Consider the following 21537-nt stretch of genomic DNA (forward strand, 5'->3'; position numbering starts at 1 on the left):
AAAAGTTCTTTCGCATATTCTATCTTGCTAAAGCAGCGCTGCATACTGACCCAAACCCAGACCATAATTCCGACAATGGCTCAGTGGGTGAATGCACAGTCCAATGTAAAAAGTGAACTAATTAGGTTAAAATGCGCCCAGGTTTAACCCTTGACCTATGCTGGGTTTCAAAATGAGATGTGGACATCAGGTAAAAAAAAGGGTCCAACTACAACGCCCATATGGCCTGATAAGCTGTTGACACCCTCTGTCCCTGCTCAGGTCTAAAGAATAGCCACTTAGTGTCAAAAAAGGTAAAACAGTGCCTGTTCAACTGTATACAGTCAAGAGTCAGCGCCGTGGGTAGATGGGATGGGTTTTGTGGGGGGACAGATACCTCCATTAAGTGAAGAACTTTTTCTCTGAATGTCTCTCTCCCTCACATCCTGTTAATTATTAAAAAAAAGCACAATGCAGTTTCTACTTCTCTGGCTTACAGTAGCAATTTAAGTCGGGTGAAAAGCTTTTTATCTTAAATTCCTTTGCCTTTGGATAAATTCCAAAAGCACAGACTGTCCATGACAGTGTAAGCTACTTGCAGGTCTGTGCACTTCTCAGGGCCAGAACCAAAGTTCACGAGGACACTTAACCAATAAAACACTCTAACTTTGTGACAAGCTTAAATAAGAGTCCTTTTTACCAGCCTCTCTGATAGCACTCATGCTAGAAATACATTTGGCATATTAAAAGTTTAGTCACAAGCCAGGTAATCAGGCCACATCTGTCACCTATAGAAATTTCAGGAAAGGAGCACTTATGCCTAGGTTTGAAGTGTTGATTTCTTTACCCCCTCCTAGTTTTCTTCCTTCCTCTGAAGAAGACATTGATCAATATGAGATAGGTTTCCATGGAGCCAACATGGATAGTCCACCTCGTTCAAGTGGTCAACACTAATTCCTCAACCAATACTATCAAAATAGATTATCCAGATCAGGCATCTCATTCCTGTGGGACCTTGCTGTCCAAAAATTGGCTGCCTTGCTTGCCGATAATAACAGTAACCAGTCTTCAAGATGTACTTCATTGACTGTGAACCACTTTGAGACACCTCAAAGATATTAAAGATACTATTATGAATGCAAGTTCCTCCTTTCTTCATTTTGAGAGTTCAAACGGGACAGTGGTTTCTCTACAAGCTACTCTATCCTGCCTTTTCCTGATGTCAATGAAAGTATCCCTGCCAGCAAATCACTCAATAATGTGATGCCAAAAACAGCACGCTCATTCTTGGCTGGATGAAAATAGCATGAATTGGCCCTCAATTATTTTTCTTTAGAGGAGAATCAAAGGACATTTGTAATTATATTATTGATTTATTTTCTACACGCTTTATTCATTAAGAGATTGATTGCAAATTTATGGTCAAGCATTTACATACAACAGCTCGAAATTTACAGCATGGAAACAGGCCATTCAGCCTACAGATCCATGGCAGTGTTTATGGACTAGATTTAAGTCAGCCCCATGGGGGTCTCACCCACAGGTCAGTGTACCAGCAGGGTCCTCTCTTCAGTTCCAACGGGGCAGAATCAACAGTATTAAGTGTCCTTCAGGCATTTAAGTGGCAACCATCGGGCCTTCCCCAGGATTCACTGCTCCATTGCTTGTCAGCGCCACTGGGAGTGGTGGCAACTAATGGTAATGCACCCACCAGAAGCACATGACCACTGAGGGAACCCAGGTTAAAGGTAAGCATGGGAAGGATGGGGATCAATGGGCGGGGTCGTGGGAGAGGGCGGTGTGGGGTGCTGGGAGAGGGGAAGGCGAGGACAGAGGCAAGGGCTGGGATGTGGCTTTCAGCAGCTCTCCCCCTTCAGGATGCCGAGTCCCTCGATCAGGCGCTGAATGTCTGACTACAAGAGAACCCTCCCCCCTCCTCCCAGGGAGGCTGTTGGCAAGCATGGTCATTGGGAAGTATGAGGAAGCTGAGTGGCTCCCATTGAATCCCTGAGCCAGCACTGAATTGCAGTGGGCTCGGGCATAATGGGTGTCAACTGGCTCATTACAGAGCCTAATTAACATCCCGCCAGGAATTCAGTGTCAGCCCCTTCTGTCCTCTGACTTAATCGCGGGAGGTATTGCCTTCACTGGGGGTCTGACACGAAGCCTCTCCCGTGATTAAGTGGGCTTGGCTGCCATGGTTCCCCCTGTGACCGGCTGCATTAAATCCAGCCCTAAGCACCACACAAGTCTCCTCCCCGCCCCGATTCATCCAACCCGCACCAGCATATCCTTCCATTCCTTTCTCCCTCATATTTACCTCGCTTCCCCCTAAATAAATCTGTGGTGCATTTAACAAGTAACAGCCCACATGAAGGATGGGCATTTAATTCTTTGAAGAGAAAGATTTACAGTTTTTTGCGGGGGGTTTGTTTTCTAACTTAACGCAGGGAATCAGGGAGCTGGAATGGGTGTGGAACCGAGATTAACCTGCGAGATAGAATCACAGGATGTCCTGTCACATCCGTACCAGCTCTCAGCAAGAGCAACCCACCTGGATCCACGACCCTGCCTTCTCCCCGTAACCCTGCAAATTTGTTCTCTTCAGGTAATTATCCAATTCTATTTTGAAGGCCAAAAGTGCAAAAATACTTTCCTAAATTGGAATGTGGTACAGAATATGAATGCCCAGTTATACAATTCATGTGGTAATTCCATACAGAGAGAAAAACTTAGATTGTGAGAATTCATTTTAACTTTGCTTTCCATCCAGAACCATAAGCCTCCAACTAGTCTTGTGAGCAGGTTTATTCTTCACTCTTGGTTGTGTGACCAGAACTGCATTCTTTAGTGTTGCGTTTCCAACTTTGCTGCGAAAGAAATCTTCTCCAACACGTTCTATTCTGAGCAAGTAACATGCAATTCATTTTTCAGTCCTGGTGAGCAGCTTTTCAGAAGTAATTCTTTTTGCGCGAGTGTTATGGAAAAACGAACATGAAAAGCAACAACCACTGACTTGTGTTGCCATGGCAACTCAGAGTTTATTACTCAATCTTTCTTCAAAAAGGAGCACTTTCAACATATTCAATTTTAAGAGCACAGCTCTTTTGTAGAATTAAATTTATTCTGAGCCCATGGCTTAATAAGCTAGGCCAAATAAATGTAACAAGGACCTCCAGAGGCTCCTTGGCTCAGCTTTGAAAGCCTTTCGTCGCCACCTCCCACACATGACACTTCAGATAACATTTCACAATTTGTCCTAAAATTCTGGTCATCAGCAGAATGGGAGTGTTCATTCTCAAAGGGAAAAAAAAGGCACACAATTATATAGCACCTTTAATTGCCTCAAGATGGCCCAAAGGCCTTTACGGCCAATTAAGTAGTTTTCAGGTGTAGTCATTATTCTAATATAGGAAAAGCTTCTGCCAATTTAAATCTCCCAAAAACAGCAACTTGGTAATGGCCAGGTAATCTGTTTTTGTTTAGTTATTTGATGGATAAATATTGTCCAGCTCACCAGACAGACGTCCTCTGCTCTTCTTCAAATTAGTGCCATGGGTCATTTTCACCTATCCGAGAGAGCAGGCTAGGCCTCGGTTTAACATCTCATCTGAAACATGGTGCCTCAGATTGCACAGAACTCCCTCAGTAACGCTCTGGAGCATCAGCTGAGTTGGCCGGAGTGGGACTTGAACTGGCAGTAGAAGTGAGCGAGCTACCAACTGAGCCACATGCTAATGCCATAAACATGTGCGACAGCATGTATCTTATATGTCAATACCTAAGAGATATCTGCTTATAAAAAAAAAATCCTCCTATTGATAGGTTCGACTATCTCACTATTTTTAATACTTCACTATGCTAGTATATACTAGGTATTAAATTTGGAGACAATGATGGGAGCTACTGCTGAGCACTCTGCCTTAATGCAAGAACCTGCCTCCATCTGTTCATCTTTAGTGCCATGGGTTCACTCAGTGTGTTTCACCGAGTATTCCAGCAGGCAGTTTCAGCTTGAGCTGGATCTAAGCCATCAGTAATAAGAGGGAAACAGCACAACCTGCACCTGTGGTCCCCTAGAGGCCAGAAACTGTAGAATTAACCAACGAACATCAGAAAACTCTCCACATCAGCTCAAAGTTCTGATCAGCTCTGAGGAATTGAAACGTAAACTCAGTTTCACTTTCCACAGATGTTGCCCGACACGCTGAGCCTTTCCAACATTTGCTGCTTTTATTTCAGGTTTTCAACATCCGCAGTATGTTTAAACATAATCCTGTCTGCTTTGATTTTTGCTAAATGTATTTTAACAAACTTGTTCAATTACCAAAATAAACCAAAATCACAGAGCTTTTAAAACAGTGCAATAGCTTATAGTTATGGGGAGGTGGTGGCTGTGTACTGTTGTTGTCACTGGACTAGTAATCCAGAGACCCAGGGTAATGCTCTGGAGACCGGGTTTGAATCCCACCACAGCAGATGGTGGAATGTGAATGCAATAAAAATTTGGAATTTAAAGTCTAGTGATGACCATGAAGCCATTGACGATTGTCTCAAAAAAAACCTGGTTCACTAATGCCCTTTAGGGAAGGAAATCTGCCATCCTTACCTGGTCTGGCCTACATGTGACTCCAGACAAGCACTCAAATGCCCTAAAAATGGTCTAGGAAGCTGCTAGAAAGTCTCCACATGGATGGCATCAGCTCAAGAAAGCAGCTCACCACCACCTTCTCAAGGGCAATTAGGGATGGGCAATAAATGCTGGCCTAGCCAGTGATGCCCCATGTACCGTGAATGAATTAAAAAAAAATTATTTCTGGGAGAAGACGAGGGCATATAGGTCAAAAATACATATTTGGGACAGTAACGTTCCACAAAAAATTCTAATCCAAATTACAGAAACATTTCTGATCGAATCCCACATCCAGTAGGAGTCAGTGGATTATTTGTTGCCTCAGATGAAATACTGGAGTAACAGGGGTTATGTGTCCAATTCTGGACACCACACTCTAGGAAGGATGTGAAGGCATTGGAAAAGATGCAGGAAAGATTTATGAGAATGGTTCCCAGGGGATGATGGACTTCAGTTACATGGATAGATTGGCAAAGCTGGGAATGTTCTCCTCAGAGAACAGAAGATTGAGAGGAGACTTGATAGAGGTATTCAAAATCATGAGGGGTCTGGAGAGAACAGATAGGGATAAACTGTTCCCACCGGCAGAAAAGTCGAGATCTAGAGGACACCGATTTAAAGTGATTGGCCGAAAGAACCGGAGGTGTCACGGGGAACAACTTTATTCACTCAGCGGCTGGTCAGGATCTGGAATGCACTGCCTGAGAGTGTGGTGGAGGCAGATTTACTCATGGCTTTGAAAAGGAGAACTGCTTAATTATCTGAAGAGAAAAGATTTGCAGAGCTGAGGGGAAAAGCTGGGCAAGTGAGGCAACCTGAGTCTCCCTCACACAGAGCTGGCACGAACATGACGGATCAGATGACCCCCCTCTGTGCTGTCACCATTCTATGATTCTACTCTATGAAATACTGCAACATCTCCCAACCAGGTTACATCTATCATCAGCATTATCAACTGAAAAACTGGTATTTATTATTATTGATGTTAAGATAATAACTAACTTGCAGGCTGCAGAAAGTAAAATATAATTCCATTCACGCTGTTGTGATGCAAGTAACCAACAAACCTCAGTTACCTCTTTCTGTGATCACTCCACGAGTCATTTCCCACAGCCTTGTTAACCTCACTGGTTATTACTTCTTCACCGTTTTACTTTGCGAAACCTATCAACTATCTCATGGAGACCACATTGGTATTTTACAGGCCAACACATTCTGTACAAAACACATGCTACTGGTTCAGAGTTCTGTCTCTGTTTAGACTGAATTACTGAGTGAACGACTAAACTGAGATAAAAGGTGGCTCGATCACACTCTTAAAAATTGCAGCTCACAGGACAGCGTTTATCAGTCAGTTGGGCAATTATCAGACTTCAAATGGCTGCACAACTTTCAATGAACAGCAACAGGCTCCACACCTGATTTGTGGGGGGTCTACATCAGTGATGCTTGGAACACCGTCCGCTCAAAGTCACACACCATCCCAACTTGGACAAGTGTTGCTGCTCGATTTAAAATGCTTGAACTCTCTATCTAACGGCACAGGATGAAGCATCTTAACCACACGGACTGCAGGAGTTCAAGAAGGTGGCCTCCAAGCTTCAAGGGCTGCATATGATTTCCTCACAGATTATCCAACAAAAAGCTCACTTCCACAGAATGACCAATTAAATATGTCACCATTGGCATTCAGCAAGAGATACGAGGGGATGAAAGGGGGGAACTGTTTCTTACACAGCAAGTGGTAATCACCTGGGAACTCTCAGGGTAGCCAGCCTTCTGGATTTCCGGTTTCGTCCCGAATTTGGCCTGATGCCCTAGATCCAGGGCAGGGGCTCCCCTGGGATGCCAATTGTCCCAAAGTCCTCCCGTAGTGAGTGAGGTAAGAGCTCAAGAGCATCCGTATGTGCACACCGAGCCAGCACAGCGTGCATTGGCAGCCACAAGGACCAGCAAGGACCAGTGTTGTCAGACTTCGGCAGATAGGTGGGTTGGGGTTGGAGGAGTCTAGTGGGTGGTTGGGTGGGGGGTTGGGGGCTTGGGGATGGTGGTGGTGGGGGGGGGTGGGGGGGGGGGGGGGGCTGGGAACATCTGGGCTGGCGGCAGCAGCATTGACATTCAATCCCCACCTAGGTGGGGGCGCGTTTGATTCCTAAAGTTGAGACCGGCAGAGGTCTGACGCCTGGGTCCAGGGCGAGGAGTCGGGTTTGCCACAGATCCAGAGATTCCGGCAGGCCTAAGGAGGGTGATCAGGTCAGACCTGAGGAGGAGAGGGTTCCAGGCAAGCGTGAGGGATAAGGAGGCTCTGTGCAGGCACATGGTCGGAGAGGGAGGGCAGGGTCCATACAGGCCTGATGGGGTGGGGTCCCATCAGGCTGAGGAGGCACAATTAGTTGCAGTGGGGGAGTGGTCTGAGCACGACTGAGTGGCAGCCCCCCTCGCAGATTCGCCAATGACCTCGCCCCTCACCAGCTCCTGTGATCTCGCCAACAGCCCCCCACCCCCACTCTCTGGTCCCTCTAGCACCCTCCCCTCCACTGCTTTGTCGAAGTGTCCTTATTTTCCCCACCCCCCCCAGAGTTGGTCATCAGGTTCACTGTCTATGAGGATGATGGAAGTGGAGACAATTACTGATTTCAAAAGGAAACAGGATAGGTATTTGAGGGAAATAAACTTGCAGGGCTACGGGGAGAACATGGAGAAATGGGACTGACTGAATTAGAGCCAGCATGAACTCAGTAGGCCGAGCAGCCTCCCTCTGTGATGAAACAACTCCTTATTTCAATCTTACCCCTGTCCAAAGAGCTGTCTTCTGCAGGCGTGCCAAACAAGAACTGATATTTAGCCTTTGCGACACTCTGTGCGTGCGGGGATGTCCGATTGATCCAAACAAACGTCTCAGCCTGTGGAGAGAGAAAGGAGCAACATAACTGTGTTGAAAATATCAATTAACAAAAGACTCTTTGCAAATCTCACTTGCCACTTTCACACAGGCCGACTAAAATTCTGCCAATTTTAATCAACTCTCTAAAGCCGCAGGCACAGACATGCACTTCATGTTTCTTTTTACTGCAACATCTTCGAATTTGTACTTCTGATTATTAAACAGGCACAGGCCACAATTCCCAAAGGATTGATGAATTGCTCAAACACGTCTTTCCATCAATTTTTCTGCTGAAGTCCGGCCCCACCCCCGCAAAACCCGAGCCTCCGTCCCGAATGCTCCTCTGTACATGTGGGAATTATCTTTCCTTTTCAAATCGGAAAATAGCAACACAGGGAAAAAAGTAACAGACGAGGGCAGAAAATCCTAGCCTCTCATGGCAGCTTCGACCGAATATTGAAAGCTTTTGTGCCGCTCCTTCGGCAGTTTATTCAAGGGTCAATGCTAATTTTCTCTAATATAAAAATGTAATCTTCTGTTGCGTGCATATTTATTGCGAGATGTTTGAGAAATGTGCATTTTCACATCTGCTGTATGGTAGAAAAACAAACAAGAGTTTTAATAGCGGGAAAGACGTCTTCAATTTCTCTCAACCAACCGACGACTGTGTGCACTGCAGGGGAGCTGAGGGAGAAGAGACCAGAAATATCCCAAATACAATACCTTGTCTGTTTTCTCTCAGGATGACAGTGAATGCTACAGTTGTCATCGAGGCTCCTAAGTTAGGGAAAGGAGGAGATTAGCCAAGTGAGGACAAGATCGAGCGTGGCACTGACCCAATTCTCCCACTTTCAAAGATCAAACTGTAAGAGCCTAAAGAGTGTTCACTTAGAGGTAATACCAGAGGGTGGTCTATATTTGTACCCCAATATAAGTTAGTGCTTTGAGGAAATGAGGAGAGAAAAATGGGCTTAATGACAGAAAAGGCCTCCAAGTACTCAAAGGGCCAATTCTATGAAGTCCTCGTCAAGCTTCTGCTGCTTTAAAGCAATACCACATTCCGACTTAGAGCCACAACCACATCTGGATCTGATTTTATGTCACTCACATGTGGCGCACAGTTACTTTATATAATGATATTGTTTTTGTGAATGGTTAATTTATAGCATGAAGTGTAGCTATTTGCAAGCTCGCAATGGTTGAGAGGCTGCTGTAGAAACATTCACAATTTGAAAGTCAATTTATTTATATTGTTGTAAGGTTATTAGTGTTACAAATGGTGGCCTCCCTCTTGGAAGTTACCACGTGGTGAACAATATATTTCACTATTACTATCAAGAAGCTTTTAAGTTAAGTCTCTGAATGTTTAATTTCCTCTTAACCCTGCAAACAGGGAAATAAGTTTTATTATTCCTTTATGAGAGAGGTATAAACCTATGAGCCATTGTGAAGTTGTGTGTGACAGATGGTTATAACTGTAAAAGCTGTGTTTCACCACTTAAGCACTGATTCCTGGAAAGAATGGCAAGCAGGCTAGAGGGAGAAATACCTAGCTCCAGAGCTGGTTCAATCTAGCAAGGCATTCTGCCAACTTAAGGACCACAGGTTTAAGGTAATTGATGTAAGAACCAGAGAGGTAAGGATAAAAGCAGATAATGATAAATTGTTTTATGCAGTGAGTTATGATGATCTGAAAAGCACTATCTGAAAGAGCGAAGGAAGCAGATTCAATTGTAACCTTGAAAAGGAAATATAATAAATATTTGAAGGGCTATGGGGAAAGAGCAAGAGAGTGAGTCTAATTAGACAGCCCCTTCAAAGGGCGGGCACAGAAATGATGGGACAAATGGTCTTCTTCCAAAAAGCTTCCAAATTCAATCCTTAGTCTGCCCTGTATCAGTTGAACACAGCCAAGTGATAGGAGATATGCTAGAATTGCTTAGCGTCCCTGGGAAGGGAAGTCAAGAAAGGGTTCCCACTCCGAGCTGATACTCAGTGATACCTGTTGGATAGCGCCTGCAGGACAGGATCAGGCTTGGCTAGGAAAGGATGCACATTGTGATTGCATAGTCAGCTCCCAGGCAGTCATTAGCCTAGTGGTTATAGTACAAGACTAGTGACTGAAAGGGTGCAAGTTTATGCCCCACCATGGCAAGTTGTGAAATGAAATTAACCTCAATAAGTCTGCTAAACTGTGGCCTAGTGCTAGATAAACAGCAATGAGGACTGGTGGAAAAATCCAAATAATTTAGGGAAGGGAATCTGGTCTGCGTGACACCAGTGATTGATTTGATGCCTTCACAGAAACCAGAGCTGAGCAATAAACACTGTCCTGTAGCTGTTATCACGTTCCAAGAACAAACTAAAAATTAAACAAAGGCCACCCGGGCAAAATACCAGAAAGATATCAACACTTCCATGAAGAACAAAAAAGGGAAGGAAGAAAGCCTCATCACATCTCTCAGAAATGCCATGAATCACTTCACACACAATGAATGAGTTTGTGTAGTAACTATTCTTATGCAAGAAAACACCATAGGTTTTCCTGTACAAGGTTTCATTATCTTATGCCTCCCTCTCTCCTAAAGGCCCATCAGAGGTCAACTCTGAAAATGGAGCCTTAACTTGTGCATAGAGGTCAGTTGGGCATTGCTACAAGAGGGAAATACAAAATCACCAACTCAATGTGCACAATGTGTTAATGTTGGGATCCTGTTACAATGAAGAGCATGCTTTGGTTTGTGAATGAGAGCACCTGTTAATAATTGGGAAAAGATTAGGGAATTATTCTTAAGTATATAAGAACTGGTTTACACTGGTGTAGGAGGGAAGGAAGAAGTCTATGCTCTGTGAATAAACCTATGTTTAGGAAAGACTGGCTCCAGATTTGTCCTTTCCTCAATGTATGAGTAATGACTTTAACATGGTAGCAGAAAATGAACATTGAGCACTGGCGATCGGAAGTTGAGTAAGTGGGTTTTTTTTGTCTCTGTCTTCTGAGAAAAAAAAATGTTACTCCTGGCAAGGTCTGGTTCCAAATGGCTGGGGTCCAATGCAAATTCTCAAGCTTCGATTATGCATTTTTTTTTTCAGTGTCTGAGCCATATCAGCAATGGAAAAATGAGGTGGAAATCAGGACATGGGTTACCTCATTATCCAGAAGGAAGCAAGGTATGGTTTTGGCTTTGTCATTACCAGGAAAAAGTAAGATTGGAAGTAAAGTATTTTTGGAGCAAGGTGTGGGTGACTTAGATTCTAAAGAGGGATTAACTCTTCTATTACAATTTATGGAGAAGGTTTACAAGAAAGATGATTTGTTGGAAGCCTGTGAAACATGGTCAACTTTTGATAAATTTAAGATGACAATCAGTCAATGGAAGAGTATGGACTTTGATAGGTTGTATAAGAGTGACAAAGTTTAACCTAGAAATCCTGGAATCTGTGCTTGTGTTTAAGTTACTGGATTGTGCACAGGTTTCACAAGTAGACAAACTTCTGGTACTGACAAGTACTCAATTTCATGGAAATGATTCTCTCTTAGACCAAATGGCTGCTGCCCTAAAGAAATTTTTGGGACAGCAGTCATTTCCAGCTAATTTCAAATCAAATACAGGCAGCTCTACAGTGATGCAAAGAATGGAGAACTCCATGGTTGCTGAATTTTGAGATTGCCTGAATACTGGGTGTGGGCATCAGTACTAAGATGGGGTTGCTGATAGGTGGTCTATAGATGGTCGCACTTTTTTTTTTGAGAACACTGGCTGAGAGCCCATTCAGCAATGGTATGTGAGAGGAACCACGCAGTAATTGATGAATTGTTGCATAAGATACTGGCCGACCAACCGGCTTATAAGTTGCAAATGGGTCTGGTATGGGCAGTACAGCTTAGAAATCCTTTGCAAATGGTTGGGGAGTACAGTCAGCACCAATTGGTATATGGTAGGAATCCAAAATTGCCTTCAGTGCTGTCTGATGATCCCCCCCCTGCCCTTAAAGGAACTGCCATTAGCTCTATTTACTCTGCCTGCTTGAATGCCTTACATGCAGGCAGGAAAACTTTTACCAAGGCTAAAGTTTTGGAAAGAATATGGAGAGTGTTGTGACATTGCATAAGACCATCTGCTAGCTCTTTCCTCGTAGCCCTGAAAATATTGCCTTTTGAAGTATTCGACATTTTGAAAGCTGTTACTGAATTTACTTCCACCATCCTTTCACTCCAGATCATAACTCAGTGAATAACTTTTTTCTCAACTCCTCTCTGGTCTTTTTTCCAATTATCTTAAATCTGTGCCTCTGATTACTAACCGTCCTGTCAGTGGAAACAGTTTTTCTCTACCCATTATGTATGTGAGTGAGTACATCCCAAGAATGAGAATAAAAGCTCTTTCTTGTTCACAGTCCCACTCATGCTTTTAGGCTATAGGCTAGAGAATTACATAGTAAATGATCTAGTTTGAAATTTTCTTCAGGGTATCTATTAATGTTGAGTCATGACTTCAATATCTGGGCTGCCTCTAGAAAAGTCGTTCCTGGAGTTGGCAGAGTAAGAAATCAAGCCAGGCTAAAGGCCAAAATATCTTCTTAGTACTTGATCCTGTTTTGAGAGATCAGCTTTTTAAAAACCTGGTCTCCAGAGGCATATCTACATTGCTAAACCAAGGTCTCCTACCTGATGTTGGCAGAATATTTCACCCATGTGATACCACATCGATAAAGGACTGAGGCTTGTTAATACAACCAAGTGCAGCTAACATTGGGAGCCCGCACTCATCCTGAGTAAAAGCATCCAGTCAGTGGGTAGCCCCAGTTTGTACGAACCTTGTATATGAAGGAAAATTTAAGGCTACTACGATGCAATTTGCAAAGGCCTAAGGAACTAATATACTATGGAATAACCTTGTGTGATTGCACATAGAATCATAGATTGGTACAGCACAGAAGGAGGTCATTCATCCCATAAATCTTGTGCTGGGTCTCTGAAGGAACTATCCAATTTGTCCCTTTCCCCTGCTCGTTCCTCATAGCCCTGCAAATTTTTCCATTTCAAATTTGGAGCCTTGATAAGCCACACACATCAAGTAGTCACAAATCTGTTGCTGTTGGTAAGTGAGATAGGAAGAAAAAAATGGGTCAGGAACTCAATCTCAAGCTGGTCACATTTCTCCCAGAGACTGTGGAATTCCAAAAGAAAAAGGAACATGAAAGAAGGAATCTTAGTCTCTCAAATGAAAGGTTAGATATGTATTACTGCCCTTCCCTTTCCCCACCACCCCCACCCCCCCCACCCCAACCACGCTTTCTTCCCACCTCTCCTAACAAGTGCTGAGGTACAATTGTACAGGCTCTTGTAGACAGAGTATACAAATATAACTGGACTTGCAACAGCTTACAAGTATTCAGTTGCTTCAAACTCCAAATTGTGACTTCCCCTCTGGTCCACAGTGCCTTCCCCACTAGCAATAATCCACACAAGTCATTAGAGTTATTGGTGCCACTCATCTACAGGTGAGCTCAGCAGTCAACCCACCTCCTTCAGGTACCATGCCCTAACAGGGCATTGGTGTCCATGGGCTTCCATTGGATTGGTCCATGATTATGTCTAGAAAAGTACTGCAGTGGTTTGCTGTTGCCTTCTGCAGTATGGCTGACCAGGAAACTCTCCATTCTTTTACCGCCTGCCAGCAAGTATATTGGAAGGACCTACAGGCTAATAGTCAACCTGTTTGGCCACATGATGGTCATGGAAGGTGCATGCATAAAGTCCTGAAGTTAGACTTGAACCCACAGCTTCTGGCCCAGAGAGAGGGAAGCTACCACTGCACCACAAGACCTGCCTCACACTCAATCCTACAAAAGCCAAAAGGAATAGTGGGTGATTCTCCCTCCAATGGTGTGGAAAGCCACTTCAAGAAGTGATTCTTCATCTTACTGTGACTGACAGTAATGAACACACTCAGCAACAAGAGAAACAAATCTTTTTGAGTCATTCTCCTCACCATTGGAGATGCTATACAATCTTTGAATCTAGCTTTTCAAATATAGATACATATCTGTGCCTAAATTTATACATTTTATAAATTTCTATGCCCATGTTTATAATAGGAACTGATGACATAAACTTGCCACATTGCAATTATATTCTTTCCCTAATGGTGGGGCTGCAATGCCACCACTGGCAGGAGAGTATAATTACAGTGTGACAAGTTTACACACACAGTTTCATTACAAGTGTGGATATAGGAGTTTATAATAGAAAAATAAATAACAACAGAATATTTGACATTAAAATGGAAGCTGAATTCTGGCTGCGCACCCGAATTTAATTACCCCTCAGTTCTCTTACCTAGCTTTGCCTTAAAAACAATACTTGGTCTCAACTCCCAATATGCAATACCACGGGAGATTAACTGGTCTTCAGTTACTTGCCAGTATAGATTTTTTTGTGGCAATTCTAAGCTAATTTCAGAAATAGTTCTACGTTCCTCTGCATTTTCCACTCCTTGTTGCATGCCTGCACATGGTCCCTCCTTCCAAGCTCAGCTCAATCAAATTCAGGAACCTTACAAGTCTCATCATGTTAAGTGTAATCACCCCAATTTACTCAGAGCAAACAGCTACATATCAACGTGGCACACCATTATTTTACACACTACTGTTGACAATTAACATTGCTCCCATTTGAATGTGATAGCAGCAAATTATAAGATTAGAGAGGTGTCAAGAAAGTAAATTTTTAAAGCTCTAAACAAGCCTTGTGGTTGACCATTTGAACCCTTACAGCTGATTGCAGTCCAATTATTCACTCCTGACTAATCAGAATTGCATGCAAAGTGCATTCAGAGAAAACCATCAGCCTGGTTATAAAACATGTAATGCAACATCAAAGAACTTCATACATTTGGGAAAGCTGAAGGCTTTGCTGCAGCATATTTGTAGCTGAACCCCACAATACAGTGAGTTTGCATTGCCTGCGTTTGAACAAACTGCACTGTGGTGCATTCAGTGCTGAAGAATGTTGATGGCATTAACCACAAGGCAAGCATGAGTAGAACAGTGCAACAGGAAACATTAGAGCTCTGTTTACTCTATAATAGCTAGAATTAAGCTAGTTGCCTCACCACTAATTACCGAATTATCTCATCATCTTTTCTACTCTTTTTGCCCTTCATACTGTCCTGCCCTTGGCCCTGTACATAAGTTTTTTTTTTCAATCAATTTAAAAGGTAGGCTCGGTAAGGTTGGATCAGCGTGCTTGCCACAGTCTTATGGCTCTTTAGGAATACAATGTGCTGTGGATAACGGGGAGTCTGATGAGGGGGATTTCCAGAAGGCATTTGATAAGGCACCACATCATAAGTTATTCCGGAAAATAAAAGTTCATCGTGTTGCATAATCAACATATCAGCCTGGTTAGAGGATTGGCTGGCTGGCAGAAAACTGGGAGTATGCATAAATGGGTCTTTGTTTGAGTGGCAGGATGTGACTAGTGGGGTCCAGCAGGGGTCTGTGCTGGGGCCTCAACTTTTTACAATTTACATCAATGACTTAGATGATGGGAGCGAAGGCATGGTAACTAAATTTGCAAATGACACAAAGATAGGTAGGGAAGTATGTTGTGAAGAAAACACAAGGAGTTTGCGGATGGATATAGATAAGTTGAGTGGCTGGGTAAAAATCTGGCAGATGGTGTATAATGTGGGAAAATGTGAAGTTGTTCACTTTGGCAGGAAGAATAAAAAAGCAGAATATTACTTAAACAGAGAATGACTGCAGAATTCAGAGGTGCAGAAGGATCATGGTGTTTTCATGCATGAGTTACATAAAGTTAGCATGCAGATACAGCAAGTAATTAAGAAGGCTAATGGAATGCTATGCTTTATTAGAGGAATTGAATATAAAAGGAAAGATGTTGTGCTTCAGTTATACAGGGCATTGGTAAGACCACATCTCTAATACTGTGTGCAGTTTTGGCCTCCTTATTTAAGGAAAGATGTAAATACGTTGGAGGCAGTTCAGAGGAGGTTTGCTAGATTGATACCTGGAATGAGCGGGTTGTCTTATGAAGAAAGGTCGGACAGACTGGGCTTGTTTCCACTGGAGTTTAGAAGAGTGAGGGGTGACTTGACTGAAGATAAGATCCTGAATGGTCTTGACAAGGTGGACGTGGAAAGGGTGAGCCCAGAACTAGGGGGGCACTGTTTTAAAATTAGGGGTCACTCTTATAGGGCACAGATGAAGAGAAAATTGTTCTCTGAGGGTTGTGCAGCTTTGGAACTCTCTGCCTCAGAAGGCAGTGGAAACAGGGTGACTTGGTATTATAAGGCAGAGGTAGATTGATTCATTTGCCTAACACGAGCCTAAGGTTATTGGGGGTAGATGGGAATGTAAAGTTTGAAACACAAACAGATCAGCCATGATCTTATTCAATGGTGGAGTAGGTTCAAGGGGCCGAATGGCCTACTTTTGCTCTTATTTTTGTATGTTCCGCCATAGTACATCGAAGATTTGGAACCTGTAGAGAATGTTTGACATGAAATGTATACTGTAAATGTAACCTGTAATAAGCATAGTGAGGCATCTCAATGTCATATATCATAACTGAAAGAAGTTGAACTGTGCTGCACTTTATGCAATGTCAAATTGGAACTGTTACGTAATGTACTTTTGCAAATTTTATGAACTATATATTTTGAGGGAACAAAGTGTGCTTATAATCTGCGTAACATCCATCGAGATTAGGCTCCAACTTCAGGAACAGCAGAGTTGAACAGTCGAAGTGTGTTCTTATATGTTGAAGAATGAAATTTGCAGGGTTATGGGTAAAGAGCAGAGGTGGGGCACCAATTGGATAGCTCTTTCAAAGAGCCAGCATAGACATGATGGGCCAAATGACTCCTTCTGTGCTGCATAATTTGAACAGAGTACTAAATTTCATTTTCATCTTCCGAACCCACCACTCTTCTCCTCTGCACATCTGCTAAACTGAGCTCTCTGTACATTTCCTGCTGCTCAGTCCTGGAATGTGGAGCTGCATGGTCTGAATTTTACCATTGGCAGGTGTGCACGATTGGTGGGCCTGGGACCAGTCGGGAAACAGGCCCTGGACTGCAATTTCATGCTGGCTGGCCAATTAAAGCCCACCCAGCTTGAGATGCGTCTTCCCAATGGTCAGGAAGGGCCAGGCGTCTGGTCCAATAGCGACCCCGGCGAGCAGTTTAAAAACAGCAGAGGCAGGTCCTTGAAGGCTACCAGGGAAGAATCATATATTCGGTGTTCTGGAGACTGAAGCTATGGCCGTAACAGCAACTGGAGCCTCCCGTTTTTCGGACAAGTGCCTCGCGGTGCCAGGACGGACACCCTTGTCCCCAGAGATGGAAAGAGGAGGCCACCGTACCTGACAAAAAGCTTGGGAGAAGGTGGCTGCTGGGGTCAGCAGCCACGACGTTGCCTAGCGCACATGGGTGCAGTGTTGCAGAAGGTTAAACGACATGCGCTCAGGAAGGGTGAGTACTGTGTTGACATGGATCAGTGTGTTGAAGTGTTAAGGTCTGGCTGTGCCACCCCCACCATGGACCTCAGGGGTGTTAAAGTCTGAGTACCAACTGTCAATGATGCTGGAGCTGGCCAAGGGGGTGAGCCCTGACTGCTTGGACTCAAGTGCCTTGCACCTCGAAAGCCACAACACGGATGTGCTCTGCAAGGTGTCCTTCAGGTGAAGTTGGCCAGGCTGCAATGGAGCTGCAGGTAGACGGTGAACTAATAAATGATTCCTCTGTCCTTTTCAGAAGACAGCCCATAACAACATTGAGAGGTCACGCAAAGGCCTCCTAATATTGACTAGATTTGAGCAGACACCTTGAAGCTGAAGAGCCTTCATGCACCTCGTTCAGCCAGTTGTAGAGAAGCTGGGCTGCCAGCCGAAGGTAAGAGTGCGGAGCACAGAGGTAAGCGTTTGGGACGGTGCAAACATTCTTGTGTAGTCTCATAATTGATGGAAGCCTCAACTGGATTCCCCATTGATCACTGAAAGATGACAGCACCATGATACAGATCTCCATGGTCTCAACCGGGTGCCTGGCATGCACAGTGACAGTGTGATGACTTAAACTAATGACATGTCATTGCTCTCTCTTAGATTCTTCAGCAGGCACTCAATCGCAGGACCCTGAAGAGCCACCCCTGATGCCAGAGGACCACCAGGCTCCAAACTCACCTGAACCAGGCATCAGCGCAGATACCAGCACCTCAGTGGGCGGTAGATCTTTGGATAGAATGTCAGTGCACAGCGGTGAGGGCACTTCACTCGCTTGAGGTGCAGGCAGAGGCAGAGTGTGCCCAGGATGCCAGCATTCGGAGGACTGCTGGAGACCAGGATGATGCTGAGTCAAAGGCAAATGATGAGCCTCTGGAGTCATCTATTAGGCTAGATGTCCAGCAGGATGTGCGGGAGGATCTGGCAGATATCCATGTCATGATCTCTGTTGTGGAGGAGTCCATGCGGAACATAAGCAATGTGCTGACCCTCATTGCCGAGCATGCTGCCTCCTCCATTGAGAGAGTGGTGACTCTCATAGAGAGGCAGATCCAGCAACAGGATCAGGGGTTCCTGGGGTTGTGCTCAGACCTGCAAGCCCTCACACAGGCAATGACCTCAGGAGGTCAGTGTCAGAATGGGAAATGGATGAGGCACCCAGTATCCCAGCTAGGTGCCCATCCCATCAATGGAGAGCAGGGAGGTCCAGAGCGACCTCACATTGACGCATGATCTGAGTGTTGCCTCTGTAGGCTCCTCTCAGGGCGCTCTGGATGACTGCAGCAGTTCCTCCAACCCTCTGCCAGTGACCGTGGCATCTGATGGGGAGATGCAAGCCGTGGCACTGGCCACTCCCACCCACACGGGGCCAGTACAGGCTCCACTGGCCAGAGGATGGCCCCCAAGGTCATCAACACCAGCAAGACAGCAGACTGTCTGCAATGCTGCTGCCAGTGAGGAGGGAGGCTGCAGGGAACACCTAGACACAGCACTCGCAAACTTAAGTTTAAGGCACCATGAGCACAAGAGGGGCTGATCACAGGTGACTTTGTTCTGTAATGTTTTGTTTATATGCTTACTGGTGTGGAAATGAACATCCAAGATGGGAATGTTAAGTCGTTTTGAATGTGAAAATTACATTTTGTTTTTGTTGTAATGACCCGAGTATGCTTCACTTTTTTTAGAGCAGGGCACGCCAGTCTGTAATACTGGACATGAGTGGGCTCTAAACTTTATTCCACAGGCACTGAGTGGGCTTTGGGTTCGAATGAAAGGCTCATTTCAAATATCCTGGACGGAGGCAGCAGCCCTGCCATGAGGTGGGAGCAGATCGTTGGCAACCCAGCTGAGGGAGCTTTGGATCAAGGTGTCCCTGCCTCCCTGAAGGATACAGAGGTCAGCCTCCACACCCTCAGTGTGCTCCTCTTCTGACTCACTACTGGATTCACCCACTGTGGCCTGTGGAGCTGCCTCAAGATACTCATCCTCCAGCCAGTGCCAGTGCCAGACTGTGGAGAGTGCAGCATGCAACCACTATCAGTGACACCCTCTCTGGGGGTTATTGTCGTGCTCCCACTGGTCCAGGATCAGTGCGTTCCCCATTCATCGCAGCCTTATCTATCACCACCCTTGTGGAGGCATGATTCCTATTATAATGCTGCTCTGGGTGGTGGAGAGGTGTCATAAGCCACCTTTTCAACAGATAGCCCTGGTCATCCAACAGCCGCCCATCCAGTTGGGCTGGAACACTGAATAGCTTCAGCACCTGGCAGTGTCTCAGGACGTAGGCATCATGGGAGCTACCAGGGTACCTTGCACAGGCTTGCGTCTCATGGTCACACTATCGGGACATTCGAGTGGAATCCCTTCCTGTTGACAAAGGCACCCGGCTGACCCGCTGGTGCCTTGACTGCCACACGTGCAGTTGATTGCACCCTGGATGTGGGGGAACCCAGCAATCGCTGCAAACCCTCTGGCTCACTCAGCTTCGCTGGCCTTGTCCGTATGGAAATGAATAAATGTCAGTACCCACCTGAACAGAGCTTCTGTCACCAGCTTGATGCAACTGTGGACAGCTAATTGGAACTCTCCACACAGATCCCCAATTGACCCCTGGAAAGAACCGGAGACATAGAAGTTGAGGGATATTGTGACCTTCAGAGCCACTGGCCTGGGGTGTCCACTCTCACAGTTGGAGCTCAAATCAGGCCCAATCATCTGAGGAATGGAGTTCACAGTCTCCCTAGAGAGGCGAAGCCTCCTTCGCCATTGCACCTCAGACATACTGAGGTAGCTGCATCACTGCCTGTAAACCCTGGCAGCAAGATATTGGTGTCTTCTGCAGCCCCCTTCCACCTTTGGACTACCTGCTGGCCCTGCGCCTCTTGTGCCTGCGTCTCTCCTCCCACAGGTCCCTCACCTGGAAGCTGCATTGGGACATCTGGCTTCCTCTCCCTTCAGCCCCTCTCTCTTCCTCCTCAGAGGAGGAGATGCCTCCAGCGGAGACCACAATCCTCATTACCAGGATTACAGAAGGCTGTCAGATACCTGGAAGGGTCCACACTGTCAAAATCCTCCGGGGGCCTTGGAGACACCAGTGAGCCCTGGAATGAAGTCTAGAAATGCTCAGAACTGAGGTTAGCTGTCAAGTTCAAATAAGCAGCTGGCAGTAAACTCTCTCTTAAACTCCTCACTACTTGCAATGGCAATGCTGCTGACCCTTTTTTTATCCCGTCCTTGGATTAAGTGGCCTTTTAATTGACGGTGGGAGCCGCTCCGACACCTGCTGACCTGAAGATTGTGTGTATCCAGGATGACATCGGGACACTCGGCCGACATCATCTTCTCACGCGATTTTACGCTTGATCGGGTCGGGCGTGTGCTCACCCACGAGGCAGAAAATTCCGCCCCATGATTTTTTCCCCCTACAGTATCATTGCTTCAACACCAGTTGGTAATCAACTCCCTCCCTGAGTGTCAATTGTGACAATTCGTAATGCACCAGTCAGCGTAGCAGGGGTCATGATTAAGGTGGATAGGAAAGAACCAGTCACAATCATCTAAATTCTTGTTCCCATTCAAGAAGGTAGAGGAAATTAAGAACACCAACCTTTGCTTTTTTTTAAATTTGCCATTTTAAAAATTAATGCTGTAAAAGGGAATAAGTATCTGATTAATTGCAAGGTAGTAATTCACCTCAGGGGTGCAAATAGTATTTGCATTTATATAGTATCTTATCATATCAAAACATTGCAATGATACTGAATCACTTTTTTTGACGTGCAGTGACTTCTGTTTCTTAGGCAATTGCAAGAGAAGTTCTGCACACATTGCATCCCACCAATAGCAATAGAAAGAAGGACCAGATAATCTGTGATGGTGGAGGGAGAAATATTGACCAGGCCCCTAGCACAACTCTCTGCCATTTCTCTAAATAGTGCCTTGGGATCTTCAGTGTCCACTTCAAGACAGGACTCCAAAGGTTCAATCAAAAGGTTCAACCGGCAACAGTGCAGCACTCTTCCAGAAGTGACAGCCTAGATTCACGAGCTCAAAACCTTGAATAGAATTTAAACTCAACTTTATGATCAGTCCAGTCCCCATTGAACCAAGCTGATACAGCGTTTACATGACTTGAGCCCTTTACTGTGTAGATTTTTTTCCCATTGGATCACTTTCACAGTTGAGTCCCAATTCTGCATGCCTTTTGGGACCAATGTGACTGGCCTTTCTATTCCAGTAGACATTCAGTAACACACCTGGAAGATGCTGTTGCTGCCGCTTGCAGCTCTTCCTCCCAGGTAATTCGTTGACATGGTACTTCATGCTCATCTGTCTTATGCCATCCTCACATATCCACTGTAGCTCATCTGCAAACATTCTGCAACATCTGTAATCCAACCATATGCCTAGGCTGACACCTCTTTCTGCTGCCCTCCACTTTGCCCCCTAGGAGATGATCTCAGTAGCTTTTCAGATCTGATCAAATGGTCAAAGAACTGACATTTA

At 45.0% G+C, this 21537-nt stretch overlaps 1 protein-coding gene across 2 annotated transcripts in view; it reads right to left on the reverse strand.

Annotated features, from left to right (window-relative positions):
- Positions 1-21537, reverse strand: part of psd3l (pleckstrin and Sec7 domain containing 3, like) — a 300860-nt gene that overhangs the window by 270055 nt on the left and 9268 nt on the right. For both annotated transcript variants that reach the window (XM_041200467.1, XM_041200457.1), the window contains exon 2: positions 7404-7515. The gene's annotated coding sequence lies outside the window, so the exon portion shown is untranslated. The remainder of the gene's footprint in view (positions 1-7403; positions 7516-21537) is intronic.

Source organism: Carcharodon carcharias, chromosome 1 (genome assembly GCF_017639515.1).
Source record: "Carcharodon carcharias isolate sCarCar2 chromosome 1, sCarCar2.pri, whole genome shotgun sequence".
NCBI classification, from domain to species: Eukaryota; Metazoa; Chordata; class Chondrichthyes; order Lamniformes; family Lamnidae; genus Carcharodon; species Carcharodon carcharias.